Genomic DNA, 17,181 nt, shown 5'->3' on the forward strand with positions numbered 1-17,181 from the left:
TAAATCAATTATAGTGGCGATAACACATATCTCAGATCGTGAAATAATGAAATTACTCAAAACATAAAAACACCAAAAATAACAGATCTATGTGTGATCATGATTACACATAGATCTGTTATTTTTGGTGTTTTTATGTTTTGAGTAATTTCATTATTTCACGATCTGAGATATGTGTTATCGCCACTATAATTGATTTATTTTTCACATCCTTCATGAAGTTACTTGTATTGCATCATGCTTCACTGCAATGCACCCTTTCCCGCCTTTTTTCTTTTTTTTTGTCAGGGGCGGTCTTTTGATGTCATCAAATGTATTTATACTGTGTTAGTCTCCATTATGGTAGATTTGATGTGTTCTTATGCCTAATGATCCTGAGGAAGGGAGCTGAGACTCCAGAAACGCGTAGACCTTTGCAAAATAAAGATCCATTAATCTGAATACCTGAGAAGTGATCATTGGCGCGGTTCAAAAAAACCCTATTTTCCTCTATTGTTCTCTGTATGTCTCTGAGTGTGTCTGAGTGTGTGCATCTGTGTGTGTGTTTGTGCATGTGTCTGTGTGTCTGTGTATATGTGTGACTGTGTGTCCGTCTGTGTGTCTGTGTATTTGTGTCTGTGTGTCTTCGTGTATGTGTACGTGTGTGAGTCTGTGTGTATGTGTCCGTGTTTATGTCGCGGGCGGAGGAGGGGACGCCGCGCTCTCCCACTGCTCGGGTCCGGCTGCTGCTGCGGCTGCTGCGGCCTGCTGTTGCTGCTCGGTGGCTCGAGCGATGGGCCGGATCCCAGGGACTCGAGCGGCGCTCCTCGCCCGTGAGTGAAAGGGGATTGGTTTTTGGGATAGTTTATTGTCCGTGACGCCACCCACGGTTGTGGTGATTTGTTGAAACCACCGCTGCTCTGTATGGGGATCCCGGGGACTGATGACAGGGAGCAGCAAAGTTGTTGGTTCTCCCCTCCGTGGGTAGGGGGTTGTTGTCCCGGGGCCCAGTGATGAGGTGCGTGATGCAGGGCTTGGTGGGGTGCAGGGACGCGGGGGCAGCGCTGTGCCTTGCGGCACTGTGGTACTCACTCAGCCTGAGACGATGACACAGTTCTCGGTAAAACACATGGCTGGAAAGACAGTTCCCACGGACGGCTGCACTTGCTTTTCCCCAGTAGTTGACGATGACGGTCCCTTTTCCTGCACCTAAGATGATGATGGTTGCGATGGGTTCCCACCGGTAACCCGCTCCCCGGCTTGGATGTGGGCCGGAGGAGCCCTACTTTGCCCGCAGGCGCTGGCCCTGAGAAACTGGTGCCCTGGCGGTGGCGGTGTCTCTCTCCAACGGTTGGACTGTTGCCTTCAATCGGGACTTGGTTGTTGGGAGACCCAGAGGTCCATTTCACTACGGATTTGGCAAATTCACGGCGACTCCTAGCCTTGCCGGGATCCGAAAGGCCCCTGCCAATAGTGCTGACTGCTCTTCGTGTACCGCTCCGGTACCGCTGGGCCACCACCCGTCCGCGGTCCTTCCAGCAACCTCCAAGCAGTCTCCCCTGCAGACAGTCACCGCCGTCTGCTGACCTTGCTGTCTCAGTCCGGGGCACACACCCGGACCAACTTCAGGCTTGCTTAACTGTTCCTTTTTCTGTCCCTACTTCCACTTAGTCTTCCACTTTAACTCCTCTCTCAAGCTCCTCAACCACTTCACTGTTTACTCCTTCACTTCCCTAGCTTGACTGCCTGGTTTCCCCGCCTCCAGGGCTGTGAACTCCTCGGTGGGCGGAGCCAACCGCCTGGCCCACCCCCTGGTGTGGACATCAGCCCCTGGAGGAAGGCAACAAGGATTTTTGGTTAGCCTTGGTGTTCCTAACTGGGGTGTAGGGTGTGGTGGTGTTATGACCTGTGACCCCTGGCTTGCCCAGGGCGTCACATTCCCCCTTAGCAAAATGCAGACCGTCCGCGGGCTGCCCGTCCAACACCGGTTTTATTTTCTGGAAAGATATAAAAGGTAAACACAATACAATTTATGACATCATCCCACATCGGGAGGTTTGGTACTTAAACGTTGCAAACATTTGAAACGGTTGCGGCTGCCGCTCTCTCCCACCCAAGTAACCTGGCCCTGATGCTGCCCCTAAAACCCAGGCAGCACCCCTTGACCCCAGTCCTGCACAAGTTACCTGAGCGGGATCTGTCCTTCCCCTCCAGAGGGTAGCCACCGGTTCCTGTGGTGGCTGGGCCCCAGCCTGTTCCACTGCGGGCCCTCCCTCCAACCTGCCTCTCCGGAGGCGGTAACGGTTAGCTGCAGCAACAGATTTTTATTTACAACCCACTTAACGTTTGTGGTTGCCCTGCAAGTTCACGGGCTTGTCCATAGAAGTTCCTATGCAGCTAGATGGTCCCCACGGGGACAACAGTGCCGGCAACGGCCGGTTCCTAATCACGGTAGACAATCAGGTTACTTTCACGGTAATCATTTTCTCATTTTTGCAAAAACTTTTTAAAACTTTCAAACGCACTCAGACTTCGGCCCCCTTTTAAAGGACGGTTTCCCTGTACCTAAGTGGGGGTCTACCTAGGTTGGGACGGGTGGACCTCCGGGGTCCAGTGTAAGTGGGGCTAGGCAGTGGGGCAGAGGGAACAATCAGTTCCTCCTCCCTGCTATCGTGTGGGGCAGGCGGAGGCATAGGGGAGCTGGGTACAGGTTCATCCCTGGGCACTGGCACCGGTTCTGGCTCACGGTCGACCACCTCCATCACTTCTTCATCCACAGGTTGTGGGAACAGTATCACTGGAAGAATCACCGCGCCGTTCTGTGTAGGCCAATCTGCTGGGAAGTCACCCATCACAGTGTGGATCACCTCTTTTGCCTTCTCTGCTGGTGGAGGAACCGGTACTTCAGGCGTTGCCCTCAATGCTGGTGGGCATCTTTTCAGATGGTCTCGAGAAACCGTGGCCAAAGTGCCCCCTTGGTCACGACTGATCTGGTAGGCCTTCCCATCCTCCCATCCTGTGGACTGTATGACGTATGGGGTTTGTTCCCATTGATCCTCCAGCTTGTGGGTCTTCCTCTTCCGCTTTAACACCACATCTCCAGGCTGGAAAGGGCCCGCAGACGCTTTCTGATTGAAGCGCCGCTCCTGCTGTTCTCGACTCCGACTTAGATTCTTCTCCACATACTCCTGAATCTGTCGGTACTGCACCCTCCGCCGGGTGTGCCATTCAGCCGTTGAGGGGAGTGTCTCTGGGACTTCCAGTCCCATTTCCAGGTCCACCGGCAGTCGGCCGGGTCGAGCCCTCATCAGATACGCTGGGGTGCACTTCGTGGAGCTAGACGGGATATTGTTGTACATATCGACCAAGTCAGGCACCTTCTCCGGCCACAGGTTCCGCTCCTCCAACGGCAACGTTTTGAGGAGGCCAAGGACCAGATGGTTCATCTTCTCACACATACCGTTGGTCTGGGCATGGTAAGGTGTGGTCCGGATCTTCTTGCAGCCGTACAGCTGACAGAACTCATGGAACACCTCCGCCTCAAAGGCTGGACCTTGGTCGGTAAGCACCTTCTCAGGGTATCCATGGGGTCGACAGAAGTAAGCCTGGAACGCTCTAGCGGCGGTACGGCCGGATAGGTCCTTGACCGGGACAACCACCATGAACCGGGAGTAATGATCTACTATGGTCAGAGCGTAAGTGTACCCACTTCGGCTGGGGGTGAGCTTTACATGGTCCAAGGCGACCAGCTCCAGCGGTTGGTGTGTAATGATCGGGCGTAGGGGAGCCTTCTGGCTGGCTTCATCCTTCCTCCTTAACGTACAAGGACCACACTCTCGACACCAGGCCTCCACAGACTCCCACATCCCACTCCAATAGAACCGCTCCCTCAACAGCATCTCCAGCTTCTTCCATCCGAAGTGGCCGGCACCATCATGGTACGCCTGCAGAACAGTGGGTACATCAGCTTGGGGAATAATCAACTGGCGGATCTTCTCATGGGTCTTCGGGTTGATCAGCTCACGGTACAACCTCCCCTGATGTAGACACAGCCGGGTCCGTTCCTTCCACAAGCGTTGGGCTTCAGCTGGGGCGGCAGGGTCCATCCCAGCAGCGCCTTGCTCCACCAGGGTCTTGACTAGGCGGACAGCGGCGCATGATTTTGAGCTTCCTGCCACTCCTGACTGGGCAGCGGATCCAGGTTCACCCGTTGTTGGTGGACATGTACCTTCTCAGTTGGTGGCCGGTGAAATGCAGGCAACTCGATTTCTTCGAGGTGATCATCCTCGCACCCTCCTTCTGACAAGTGGGGCATCCGAGAGAGTGCATCAGCATTAATGTTGACACGACCAGCCCTGTATTTGATTGTGAAGTCATAGTTGGCTAGTCTGGCCACCCACCGCTGCTCCAACGCGCCCAGCTTGGCCGTGTCCAGGTGAGTCAACGGATTGTTATCCGTGAAAGCGGTAAATTTTGCTGCGGCCAAGTAGTGGCGGAACCGCTCGGTGATAGCCCACACCAGTGCCAGGAACTCGAGCTTGAAGGAGCTGTAGTTCTCAGGGTTCCTTTCAGTCAGCCGGAGTTTTCGGCTAGCATAGGCAATCACCTTCTCCTTTCCCTCCTGGACCTGGGACAGGACTGCCCCCAAACCCACATTGCTGCCGTCTGTGTAGAGGATGAATGGGCAGCCGTAGTCACGGTACGCTAGGACCTCTTCTCCAGTCAAGGCCGCTTTCAGCTGACGGAAGGATTCCTCATGCCTGTCCTCCCACACCAGTGGGGCTCCGATGGGTCTACCACCTTTGGTCTGTCCCACGAGGAGGTCTTGCATGGGAGCAGCCATCTTCGTGTACCCCTTGATGAAGCGCCGGTAGTACCCCACCAGACCCAAAAACTGCCTTACTTCCCTCACGGTGGTTGGTCTTGGCCAGTCCTGGATGGCAGTGATTTTCTCAGGGTCGGGGGCGACACCTTCCGCACTCACCACATGCCCTAGGTACTGCACTCTGGGCTTCAGCAGGTGGCACTTAGAGGGCTTCAACTTCATCCCGTATTTGGCAAGGGACGCGAACACCTCGGCTAGGTGCTCCAGATGGGCTTCATATGTCTGAGAGTACACGATCACATCATCCAGGTATAACAGGACGGTCTCGAAGTTTAGATGTCCCAGACAGCACTCCATCAGCCATTGGAAGGTTCCAGGGGCATTGCACAGCCCGAACGGCATACTATTGAATTCACAGAGCCCCATTGTGGTGGTGAAGGCGGTTTTCTCCCGGTCCTCCGGGGCCACTGCCACTTGCCAGTACCCACTGGTGAGGTCAAGGGTAGAGAAGTAGTTTGCGGTTCTCAGTGCGGCCAAAGACTCTTCAATACGGGGCAGTGGGTAGGCATCTTTATGCGTTATCTGATTAATTTTTCGGTAGTCCACACACATCCGCATGGTGCCATCCTTCTTCTTGACCAGTACCAACGGAGCGGCCCAGGGACTACAGCTATCCCGAATAACCCCTGCCTCCTTCATGTTCCTCAACATATCCTTGGCACACTGGTAATGTGCAGGGGGAATAGGCCTGTACCTCTCTTTGATAGGGGGGTGCTCATCGTGGGGATGTGGTGTTGGACCCCTTTGATCTGCCCAAAGTCTAGTGGATGTTTGCTGAAAACTTGCTCATACTCCCGCACCACTCTGTATACCCCTGCTTTGTGATGTGTGGGGGTATCGTCAGTGCCCATGTGTAGCTGTTGGTGCCACTCGTTCACTTCCCCTTGGAGCGGGGGCGTGCTGGTAGTAGGTGGGGAAACTGAGGGAGTGGCCTCGTGGATGGTGTGGGGATCTAGGGTGAGCAGCTTGGCAAGGGTGGCATACCGGGGAAGCCTGACTTCTTCCTCCCCACAGTTCAGTACCCTCACGGGCACTCTCCCCTTCTTTACGTCTACCACCCATTACAGTGGGCCAGTGCTCGGAGGGTAAGGGCTCCATCATGGCAGGGTAGTCACGCCCCTGAGGCCCTACTGCTGCCCTACACCAAATCATCATCTCACTCCTAGGGGGCACAATCAACGGAGCAACATCCATCACTCTCACTCCATCAATCTCTCCTGTTGAGTTTACATGCTGGCGGTACATCAAGGCTCGGATCTCACGCTGCACAGCTCTCTGTCGGCTCCCCGCCGCCGTGGCGGCCAGCTGTTGCAGTAGGGCCAACACATCACCCATACAGTGCTCCATTACATTGGTTCCTAGCACTATCTTCGGGTTATGATCACTGGGTTCATTCATGATCACAATCATACCCTGGTGTTGCAGCTCAGCTTGCCCCACTGTCATAGCCACCTGCTTATACCCCACTTGGGTCAATGGGAGTCCATTAGCAGCAATCAGTGTTATACTAGTAACTGGGGGTGCCAACTCGTCTATCCCCCAATACTGCTGGTACAATGTGTATGGTATGGTGGTTACCTGTGATCCAGTGTCCAAGAGAGCCATCACCGGTATGCCATCCACAGCCACAGGGATGATGGGCCGGGCCCCGATATACCGGTCCCGTCAGTCTGGGGGGCCACGGGGTTCTACTCCTGAGGATTGGCCCGCGGCCCCAGGGGTTGCTCGTTTAACGGGCACTGTCGGAAGTAATGCCCAGGCTTACGGCACTTGTAACAGGTTGGAGGTCTGTTTCGCAAATTGTTAGCACTTCTCCGCTGCATCCAGGGGACATCCTCAGGCCTGTCGGCAAGCTGTATCTGTGCTGGAGGCTGGGATCTGGTCAAGGGTTGGAGTGCAGCAAGGATCTTGGCAAGGTCTCCATCCATGCGATGGACCTGGGCTGCCAGTTCTTCCATCGTGCTGCTTGGGGCTGTAGGGATTGGAGAGGTTGGTAGGGCAGGGGCCACCACGACGGGGGCCATCTCAACGGGCCACGGGGCGGGCTCCAAGGTTTCTGAAGCCGGGGGTTGCAGTGCTTTAATGGCCCGTTTCTTTAACACAGCAAAGTCCACATCAGGGTGTTCCAGGGCCCACAGCCGGAGTTGTTTGCGATCCTCAGGGGACCTCATCCCCTGCACAAATTGCTCTACTAACATCTTGTTTCTGTCCGCCTCACTGATAGCGTTCACCCGCTTGAGCGTGCGGAGGGCGGTTTGCAGACGTAAAGCGTAGTCCCGAATGCTATCCACAGACCGTTGCCGGCACTGGTAAAACTGCATCCTCAGCTCAGCTTCGGTACGGGTCTCAAAGGCAGTCTGTAGCTTCTCAAAGATGGTGGCTACAGAGAGCCGGTCCCCCTCGGCCCAGGTCTCCGTCTCCTGCTCAGCCGCGCCGGTTAACTGGCCCAACACTACCGCTGCTCGTTGCTTATCAGTCAGGGGGTACAGTTCTAGCAACGGATTAAGCTTTTTCTGGAAGACCTGTAAAGCATCAGGTTTCCCGTCATACTGCGGTAGCCAGGTAGCTCCGGGCGCATAGGGCAAGGAGAACGGCATCACCTGAGCGAGAGCGGGGGCCGCGGCAGCTCCTGCCAGCATGGCCTGGACCTCTATCGGGGCGGGGTCTTGGCCTTCGCGCCTCCACAACTCGAGAAGACGCTCGAGCGGGAACTTTTCGCGCCAAAGATGGCGACGTCTGAAATTTTCTGGCCGGACACCTCCGGCGGTCACAAGGCGCACCTCTACCCAACGGCAGAGCGGTAAGATCCTGTTTGTGATGCCAAGTAGTCGCGGGCGGAGGAGGGGACGCCGCGCTCTCCCACTGCTCGGGTCCGGCTGCCGCTGCGGCTGCTGCTGCTCGGTGGCTCGAGCAATGGGCCGGATCCCGGGGACTCGAGCGGCGCTCCTCGCCCGTGAGTGAAAGGGGATTGGTTTTTGGGATAGTTTATTGTCCGTGACGCCACCCACGGTTGTGGTGATTTGTTGACACCACCGCTGCTCTGTATGGGGATCCCGGGGACTGATGACAGGGAGCAGCAAAGTTGTTGGTTCTCCCCTCCGTGGGTAGGGGGTTGTTGTCCCGGGGCCCAGTGATGAGGTGCGTGATGCAGGGCTTGGTGGGGTGCAGGGACGCGGGGGCAGCGCTGTGCCTTGCGGCACTGTGATACTAACTCAGCCTGAGACGATGACACAGTTCTCGGTAAAACACACGGCTGGAAAGGCGGTTCCCACGGACGGCTGCACTTGCTTTTCCCCAGTAGTTGACGGTGACGGTCCCTTTTCCTGCACCTAAGATGATGATGGTTGCGATGGGTTCCCACCGGTAACCCGCTCCCCGGCTTGGATGTGGGCCGGAGGAGCCCTACTTTGCCCGCAGGCGCTGGCCCTGAGAAACTGGTGCCCTGGCGGTGGCGGTGGCTCTCTCCAATGGTTGGACTGTTGCCTTCAATCGGGACTTGGTTGTTGGGAGACCCAGAGGTCCCCTTCACTACGGATTTGGCAAATTCACTGCGACTCCTAGCCTTGCCGGGATCCGAAAGGCCCCTGCCAATGGTGCTGACTGCTCTTCGTATACCGCTCCGGTACCGCCGGGCCACCACCCGTCCGCAGTCCTTCCAGCAACCTCCAAGCAGTCTCCCCTGCAGACAGTCACCGCCGTCTGCTGACCTTGCTGTCTCAGTCCGGGGCACACACCCGGACCAACTTCAGGCTTGCTTAACTGTTCCTTTTTCTGTCCCTACTTCCACTTAGTCTTCCACTTTAACTCCTCTCTCAAGCTCCTCAACCACTTCACTGTTTACTCCTTCACTTCCCTAGCTTGACTGCCTGGTTTCCCCGCCTCCAGGGCTGTGAACTATTCGGTGGGCGGAGCCAACCGCCTGGCCCACCCCCTGGTGTGGACATCAGCCCCTGGATGAAGGCAACAAGGATTTTTGGTTAGCCTTGGTGTTCCTAACTGGGGTGTAGGGTGTGGTGGTGTTATGACCTGTGACCCCTGGCTTGCCCAGGGCGTCACATTTATATGTCAAACAAGAGTTTTAACAAGTTATAAGCATTATTTTCCTAGAATTATAAAGCTCCAGCAAGTATTTTCTTTATTGCCAAATAAATGATGTTAGCAAGAATGTGTGACAGCTTGCAAATAGGAATATTTAATGCTTGTTTTTGTAACAGCTGAAAAACACACCACTAGAAAAACAATGAAATATCAGTTGTTTCACAAGTTGACATTTATAAATAATCAATGATATTTTGAGTTACTGTATTTTACTGTAGATCATGTGCAGATTAATTCTCTATATTATAGTAAACATTTCTCATTTATTTGGAAATTAAATCAGTTGTGAGTTTTATCTTTTTTTGTTGGAAAGGAACCAGGGAAATAAGATGATCACGGGATTATCATCAAGTAGTCAGTTTTCATGCAGACAACTACAGGATAAATTAAGCTGTGACATCAGCTATTTTCTACTCTAGAGGTCTTACATTTTGTTTTGTAATCTTTTCTGTAAGGAACATGAGACTGTTGAAAAGTAGAGATGAGCGGAAGTTCAGTTCCGCGTCTTCATCCGGACTTTGGATAGAGTTCGGTTTAGGACTCAGACTTGACCTGAACCCAAGGGAAGTCACTAATTGGGCAGTTTGGGTCTCTTCCAACATACAGCCAACCATAATCAGATCACTTCAGGGAAGGATGGGCTTTTTCAAATTTTTTGGGGGGGTCCACAGTAAATCTGATAACGCTCTTGTTACCACCAGTGCAATCCATTGAAACACTGATAAAGTCTGTGTTCGGTACAAATACCAACCTTTTCTTTTCAGGTTCGCTTATCTCTATTGAAAAGTCATCTGTATGGAACAAGTTGCATAAGTATTAGTGATCTAAATCTATTTGAAGCAAATTGAATTAATTCACCCCCAAAAATTATTATTTTTTTTCTTAAATTCGAATTTTCTGATTTGCCGCACACAAATTCAGCCAAATACTTTCCCACTCTCTGTGCCTCATGTGATGTTATCATATTTTGATACCTGAAGCTTAGGGTCAGCACACACGGCGAGAAATATGGAGTGAGTGGCAGGGTCGGACTGGGGTGTCTGGGGCCTACCAGGGGAAATAACTCTAGGGGCCCACGACCCTACAGCTACATGCAAATATCTATTAGCTGCCATGCCCGTTATAGTTTAGCACTGACTGTAAAGCACAGGCGGCTCCTGCACATCTCCTGTGCACACAATAACTCTGTACAATTACAGTAGTTTGCAATAATGGGATTTTTGGTGACAAGTTATCACCGATCCACAGGTTAGGTTGGTGATAACTTATTGATCGGTGGAACCAGACCAGTGGAAACTGCACCAACCGGAAGATTGGGGAACTTTTATCCCTGACAGGACATTTATATGCCCATTATACAATGCAGCGGCAGCAGGTGGGATGTGTGATCGCAGCTCCATTCATCCTCTGTGGGGTGGGGTGTGTGATCGCAGCTCCATTCATCCTCTGTGGGGTGGGATGTGTGACCGCAGCTCCATTCATCCTCTGTGGGGTGGAATGTGTAACCGCAGCTCCATTCATCCTCTGTGGGGTGGGGTGTGTGATCGCAGCTCCATTCATCCTCTGTGGGGTGGGAGGTTGACCGCAGCTCCATTCATCCTCTGTGGGGTGGGATGTGTGACCGCAGCTTCATTCATCCTCTGTGGGGTGGGATGTGTGACCGCAGCTCCATTCATCCTCTGTGGGGTGGGATGTGTGACCGCAGCTCCATTCATCCTCTGTGGGGTGGGGTGTGTGATCGCAGCTCCATTCATCCTCTGTGGGGTGGGAGGTGTGACCACAGCTCCATTCATCCTCTGTGGGGTGGGATGTGTGACCGCAGCTTCATTCATCCTCTGTTTGGTGAGATGTGTGACCGCAGCTCCATTCATTCTCTGTGGAGCAGTCAGATAAAAACAAGCACAGCGCTCGCAGCCACTGAGGGAATGAATGGATCAGGGGTCGGGTCAGACATGAACTCCAGTGTAATGGGGATAAAAGTTGCACATTTTGCTGATCAGTTCGGGTCCCAGCAATCAGAGCCCACTGATGAATAAGTTATCACATACTTAGGCCACGTTCACACTTTCAGTATTTGGTCAGTATCTTACATCAGTATTTGTAGCCAAAATCAGTAGTGGGTGAAAAATGCAGAAGCGGTGCCCGTCTTTCTATTATACTTTTCCTCTCATTTTACTGATTTTACAATTCCTGGTTTTGGCTTCAAATACTGAGGTAAAAAACTCACCAAATACTGTGTGCATGTGGTCTTAGCAAAGGTGATTACTTGTTTTCACTGGAGAACCTCTGTAAGTGCATATTTGCTGCAGTGTAATAATCACAGGACAACGAGGGGTTAAACATTCAAATATTTAAACTATTGGAAATAAAGAATCTTCCCCATATTGATAGAGAAAAAGTGACCTCCAGACAGAACGCAATCCACTATACTAAGACCAATAATATCACATACAAGGGAGAAATACCGCCACACCGTGACCAGACAACATATTACCAATACATAGTGACCGAATACAACCACATACAAGAAAGTAATACCGCCAGACCATAATTAGACCACATAGTAACTAAATATTACCACATACAAGGGAGAAATACCACGACACCATGACCAGACTACCAAATAATACTACATGCAAGAGACAAATACCACCAAACCATGACAAGACCACATATTACTAATAAACAATGACGAATACTACAATAAATGATCATGAATAAAAACCACAATACTAATAACATTAACATTACCATCAGTGCCATTATACACAGGAGCTCTGTATATAGTGTCAGTGTACAGGTAATACAGTGATCACAGATGACTTTATTTGACAACCTACAGTCCGGCTTCCGTCCACATCACTCCACCGAAACTGCCCTGACTAAAATCACAAATGACTTGCTTACTGCCAAAGCGAACAAGCACTTCTCTATACTCCTACTCCTAGACCTGTCCTCTGCCTTCGATACCGTTGACCACTCCCTCCTATTACAGACCCTCTCTTCCCTTGGTGTCAGAGATCTTGCCCTCTCTTGGATCTCTTCATACCTCTTAAATCGCACTTTTAGTGTCTCCCACTCCCACACAACCTCTTCATCCCACCATCTCTCTGTTGGCGTCCCTCAAGGCTCTGTCCTAGGACCCCTACTTTTCTCTATCTACACATTTGGCCTGGGACAACTCATAAAGTCCCATGGATTCCAATACCACCTATATGCCGACGACACCCAGATCTACCTCTCTGGCCCAGATGCCACATCTCTGCTGTCCAAAATCCCGAAATGTCTATCTGCTATATCCTCCTTCTTCTCCTCTCGCTTCCTAAAGCTCAATGTGGCCAAAACTGAACTAATCATCTTTCCTCCGTCTCACCTACACTCTCCACCTGATCTATCTATTACAATAAATAACACCACGCTCTCGCCAGTACCCAAAGTTCGCTGCCTCGGAGTGACCTTTGACTCTGCCTTATCCTTCATACCACACATCCAATCCCTCACCACCTCCTGCCGTCTTCAACTCAAAAATATTTCCAGAATCCGCCCTTTCCTCAATTTGCAATCTACTAAAATGCTAGTGCATGCCCTCATAATCTCCCGCCTCGACTACTGTAACATCCTCCTCTGTGGCCTCCCTGCCAACACGCTTGCCCCTCTCCAGTCCATCCTTAACTCTGCTGCCCGACTTATCCACCTCTCTCCTCAATACCACCCCGCTTCTCCTCTCTGCATGTCCCTCCACTGGCTTCCAATCTTCTACCGTATCCAATTCAAACTTCTAACACTGACCTACAAAGCTGTGCATAATCTTTCCCCTCCGTACATCTCCGAACTACTCTCCCACTACACTCCAACACGTCACCTCCGGTCCTCCCAAGATCTCCTCCTCTCCTCCTCTCTCATTCGCTCCTCACACAACCGACTCCAAGACTTCTCCCGAGCATCCCCAGTCTCCTGGAACTCGCTGCCTCAACACGTCAGACTATCCCCTACCCTTGCAAACTTCAAACGGAACCTGAAAACGCACCTGTTCAGAAATGCCTACAATCTACAATGAACTCGCTGCCGCCCGACCACCGTGCGGAGCTGCCGCCCGACCACCATGCGGAGCTGCCGCCCGACCACCGTGCGGAGCTGCCGCCCGACCACCGTGCGGAGCTGCCGCCCGACCACCGTGCGCAGCTGCCGCCCGACCACCGTGCGGAGCTGCCGCCCGACCACCGTGCGGAGCTGCCGCCCGACCACCGTGCGGAGCTGCCGCCTGACCTACACCCCACCTATTGTCTCCTCCCCATAATCCTATAGAATGTAAGCCCGCAAGGGTAGGGCCCTCTTCCCTCTGTACTAGTCTGTCTACTGTAACTTGTATACGTATTTTGTATGTAACCCCCTTCTCATGTACAGCACCATGGAATTAATGGTGCTCTATAAATAAATAATAATAATAATAAACAGGAGATCTGTATATAGGTAACAGGCCCCCCACCCCTGTGCCGTGTAACAACGGGCCCCCCCATCCTTGTGCCATGTACCAATGGTCCTCCCCATCCTTGTGCAGTGTAGCAATGGTCCCCCCCATCCTTGTGCAGTGTATGAATGGGCTTCCCATCCTTGTGCAGTGTGTGAATGGGCTCCCCATCCCTGTGCAGTGTATGAATGGGCCCCCCATCCCTGTGCAGTGTATGAATGGCCCCCCCATCCTTGTGCAGTGTGTGAATGGGGCTCCCTTCATCCTTGTGCAGTGTGTGAATGGGTCCCTCCCCCATCCTTGTGCAGTGTTTGAATGGGCCCCCCATCCTTTAGTAAAATCCTCATTCCAGTTCCCTTCCTGTCCCCTATTATGCCGTTGTTCTCACACACACACACACACACACACACACACACGTTAGGCTAAGTTCACACACTGCGTTTTTTTAACGCTGCGTTTTTGCTCATTGCGTTTTTTAATCAGTGAACAATGCCATTAAAGATTGTTGAAGAAAAAAAGGTCTGATGTCATTTCCTTCTTCAATATGTTCTTCATTCTCCACTAGTGTATGCAGGAGAGCAGACAGCACCTGCAGAACTACAAAGCTCAGCATGCTCCATCCAGGACTGTATGCTGGAGGGAGAGGCAGGGGGAGCAGAACTACAAGGCTCAGCATACTCCATCCAATAGTGTATGCAGGAGAGCAGACAGCTGCAGAACTACAAGGCTCAGCATACTCCATCCAGGACTGTATGCAGGCGTTTTTTGCCTCCAAAAAAATGACGTGGGCTTCGCCATATTTTTGTATGCTAGCCAGGTAAAGCAGACAGCTACGGGCTGCCCCCAACCCCCAGCTGCCTATTTGTACCCGGCTGGGAACCAAAAATATAGGGAAGCCCTTTTTTTTTTAATTTCATGAATTTCATGAAATAATTAAAAAAAAAAAAATGATGTGGACTTCGCCCAATTTTCGAGTCCAGCCAGGTACAACTAGGCAGCTGGGGATTGGAATCCGCAGTGCAGAGTGCCCAAGCTTTCTGGGCACCCCCGCTGCGAATTGCAGTCCGCAGCCACCCCAGAAAATGGCGCTTTCATAGAAGCGCCATCTTCTGGCACTGTATCCAACTCTTCCAGCTGCCCTGGTGTCGGGTGGCTTGCTGGGTAATAATGGGGTTGGGGCTAGCTGTGTATTATCAGCTAGCCCTCAACCCGAAATTCATGGTGTCATGCCAATATTAGACATGGCCACCATGAATTTCTAGTACAGATTAAAAAAAAACAACACCGAAAAATATTTTTATTAAAACACAACACAATTAGTGACTCCATCTTTAATGAAATAAAGAACCCCCCTCCTCCGCAGTAATCCTGGGTCAAGGGTCTCGCGCCGTCCAATCCGGATCCAACATTATCTGATCGGTTTGCTGGAAGGCAAAGCGATCAGATGATGTGTTAGGTTCAAGGATGTGTATCGCATGACACAGCAGCTGATTGTATAAAAGCATTTTATACAAGCAGCTGATGCATCAGTGCAAAAAAAAAAAATACTCCCGTCCGATGGCTGCAGGAGCTGCCGGTAATCAGTGATGCAGTCTCCTGACGGCATCAGCTGATCGTTTAAGCCGGCGTCACCGTGAGACTTACGATCAGCTGATGCGTCAGGTGACCGCATCAGGTGATTACTGGCAGCTCCTGCAGCGATCGGACGAGCCCGGAGCACACAGCCGGAGCTGTGTCCTGCAGTCTGCAAGGAGCAGCTGGAGGCAGCGCCGGAACGAGGAAGAGAGGTGAGAAGAAATACCTTTTTTTTTTCTTCGGCTCCTGAGCGCTTACCTCTGCTGCAGCCCTGCGCGTCCTCTCCTCCGCTGCTCCGGCGGTGGCAGTGTGATGGCGGCCGCTGTGTCGGTGCGGGGTGAGCAGCTCCTCTGCCTCAGTCCTGTCACCGGCCACACTGTTCAGATGTACGCGTGTCTAAAAGATGCGCGTACATTTGAATAGCGGCGCGGTCTGGGACTTCCGCCGTGCAGGATCTACGGTGATATCACATGACTGTGATGTCACCGCAGGTCCTTCTGCAGCCGCACAAACTACAGCGATAGAACGGAACTTGTGCTATCGCTGCAGCTTGTGAATAAAAGGCTGGGGGGCCCTCAGAGCGTGGGAGGGGGGCCCTCAGAGCGTGGGAGGGGGGCCCTCAGAGCGTGGGAGGGGGGGCCCATCAGAGCATGGGGGGCCCTGCACAGTCTGCCGCACATAACGCCGGCCCCAAGAAACCGGCGGCACCACGGCGCTATAAAGCGCCCCGCACCATGTAAGGCACAGGGGCCCACTGAGGGCTCGGGGCCTACCGGGGGATTCCCCGGTACCCCGGCGGGCCAGACCGAGCCTGGTGAGTGGAATGCAATAAAAAATCCCATTCCACTTGGACCAATATAACTTTATGGTACTGAGAAAACAGTCGCTGCATGCTGTGGGTGAAATGCAATCTTGTTTCACCCATTCAAGTCTATGTGGCGAGAGAAACATCGCATTGCTCTCGCGTTACACCGGTTTAACACGAGAGCAGTGCGATTCTCGCATCAGCCGGCAACGGAGGAGATAGGGAAATAAATCCCTTCCCTACATAGCGCCTGCCTCCCCTTCGCAGCGCCGGCCCTCACCTCCGCAACTGTGGTCTGATTGCACAATTGGACCAGAGTCGCATGACACTCACATGACACTTGGCTCCCGCTGTGCTGAGCCGAGTGTCATGCGAGGATCGCAGTAGTCCCCATGTGGCCTCAGCCTTACTCAAAGTCAGAAACCCTGGCACTGAGTGAAGATCACAAAAGAAGATCCGAGAAGACTGAATGAAGATCACGAAGAAGACACACTGAGCACCAGACAATGAGCTATGCTGACTGAACAGATGAGCAGCGAGGTGAGTATTTTTTTTTATCCCCTGATTATTATGCTCTAAGATCTGGATACCTCAGAGCATAATAAGGAACATTTCATTTGCTTTCCATAACATTGATGCAAATCGAATTCCTTGGATAAATTCCAGTGACATGCTAAATTTGAATTTTGGCAGATCTGCTCACCATTAATGAATACCAAGGTACATCAAAAAAGAACAACCCTGCATAACACCAGGGAGAATAAAGGCATATAAGGCAAGTGCATGTAGCAATGGTGTGTGGGTTGTAAGGATGTGAATGGACCTACGGACAATATAATAGAGACACAGAAATATAGAACAAAAATTGTAATTAAAAAAAGGCATCCCATGCAGTGTGAAGAACAGGGTAGCGATACACAGGTGCTCAACAATATATCATGAAATAAATCCAGGTAAAAATAGCAAGCTATAAAAAGTCAAAAAACATCATAAATGGCATGAAAAAGTAATCTTAGGCTTAAAAAACCTCATCGCCCAATATGTGATATGTGATGAATGGTACATCACGTAAAGGGGGTATATAAATTAATGGATGTAGTGTGGCTGTATGATATCTGAAAGCAGGTGGGACAAAGAAAAAAGAGCAATAACAGAGACTGTTGAAGTAGAGCAGATAGTTAAGATAATGATGGCATACTAAACAACCAGGGTATAGTATAGATGCTGTCAAGACCAGTGCAGTAACACAACTTGGAACATGCACAGAGCAGTGGTATTCTGAAGGAAAATAGAGCAACTGTGGCTTCAGCCTACCCTGATGTGCAGTGAACCAAGGAGCAGAATGTAACACAGCAAGGAAAAAACATATGA

The sequence above is a fragment of the Anomaloglossus baeobatrachus genome, chromosome 5, assembly GCF_048569485.1.
Source record: "Anomaloglossus baeobatrachus isolate aAnoBae1 chromosome 5, aAnoBae1.hap1, whole genome shotgun sequence".
NCBI classification, from domain to species: domain Eukaryota; kingdom Metazoa; phylum Chordata; class Amphibia; order Anura; family Aromobatidae; genus Anomaloglossus; species Anomaloglossus baeobatrachus.